The sequence below is a fragment of the Sinocyclocheilus grahami genome, unplaced genomic scaffold (assembly GCF_001515645.1).
Source record: "Sinocyclocheilus grahami isolate Dianchi unplaced genomic scaffold, SAMN03320097.WGS_v1.1 scaffold1672.1, whole genome shotgun sequence".
NCBI classification, from domain to species: domain Eukaryota; kingdom Metazoa; phylum Chordata; class Actinopteri; order Cypriniformes; family Cyprinidae; genus Sinocyclocheilus; species Sinocyclocheilus grahami.
Window position 1 is genome coordinate 97,850 of NW_015506851.1, and position 1,828 is coordinate 99,677.

Here is a 1,828-nt window from a genome sequence, read left to right on the forward strand (position 1 = left end):
GATTCAAGAATTTGAGTGGACTTCACAAGGAATGGACTGAGGCTGGGGTCAAGGCATCAAGAGCCACCCACACAGACGTGTCAAGTAATTTGGCTACAGTTGTCGTATTCCTCTTTTTAAGCCACTCCTGAACCACAGACAACGTCAGAAGCGTCTTACCTGGGCTAAGGAGAGGAAGAACTGGACTGTTGCCCAGTGGTCCAAAGTCCTCTTTTCAGATGAGAGCAAGTTTTGTATTTCGTTTGGAAACCAAGGTCCTAGAGTCTGGAGGAAGGGTGGAGAAGCTCATAGCCCAAGTTGCTTGAAGTCCAGTGTTAAGTTTCTACAGTCTGTGATGATTTGGGGTCCAATGTCCTCTGCTGGTGTTGGTCCATTGTGTTTTTTGAAAACCAACATCACTGCACCCGTTTACCAATACATTTTGAAGCACTTCATGCTTCCTTCTGCTGTCCAGCTTTTTGAAGATGCTGATTTCATTTTCCAGCAGGATTTGGTACCTGCCCACACTGCCAAAAGCACCAGAAGTTGGTTAAATGACCATGGTGTTGTTGTGCTTGACTGGCCAGCAAACTCACCTTGTCAAGAGGAAAATGAGAAACAAGAGACCAAAAAATGCAGAGGAACTGAAGGCCACTGTCAAAGAAACCTGGGCTTCCACACCACCTCAGCAGTGCCACAAACTGATCACCTCCATGCCACGCCGAATTGAGGCAGTAATTAAAGCAAAAGCAGCCCCTACCAAGTATTGAGTACATGTACAGTAAATGAACATACTTTCCAGAAGGCCAACAATTCATTAAAAATGTTTTTTTATTGATCTTATGAAGTATTCTAATTTGTTGAGATAGTGAATTGGTGGGTTTTTGTTAAATGTGAGCCAAAATCATCACAATTAAAAGAACCAAAGACTTAAACTACTTCAGTCTGTGTGCATAGAATTTATTTAATACACAAGTTTCACAATTTGAGTTGAATTACTGAAATAAATGAACTTTTCCACGACATTCTAATTTATTGAGATGCACCTGTATTAACCAACCGATCAAAATGAAGCCCAAGCCAGTAGTATAACGATCATTTACTTATTAGCTGCCGCTTTTACCCCAATCTACTGATTTAACACATTCTATGGTACACAGTTAATGAGTAAAAGAGTTCCCTGGACTCTTGTGTTGTTAGTGTCATACAGTACTGATGGAGTCATGAGTACACATTAACATTTCCCACTTCTTTTCATAGTGTCTGATACACTGGAGGGGAAAGTTCTTGGGAATTTCCATTCAGTTTCATCAGAAACAAGGTTTATTACAGGTTAAAAATGACAATCTTCTTACTCTTCTTATTTCGTGGTCAGCTTTTGTTGTTCATAGATTGGAATGACATCTTGTATATCTGAGCTGTGTCATTTAGTACCACAAAAAGGAAAACATCTTATCTTTTTATGTGGCTAACAATATCTGGAAACAATCCAAGCTTCTTGTATCTGCTATCACGTGTTTTCCAGTTTGCAGTTGCTGATTTTGAAAGTGAAACTAAGAGTGAAACTGAAAACGTCACAAGACCAGGAACATCCCCTAACTCACTCTAGACCAATCAGCATCCAGAGTCTGGGGCTGAAGGTGTGTCTAAGAAATATGGGTAGAATATCAGGAAGCTGCATTATAAACACAACTCAGACTGAAGTTAGACTGGAGTGAACTAAAGCTCCATTCAGTTTCATCAGAAACAAGGTTTATTACAGGTTAAAAATGACAATCTTCTTTACTCTTCTTATTTCTTGGTCAGCTTTTGTTGTTCATACCTCAGATATACAAGATGTCATTCCAAT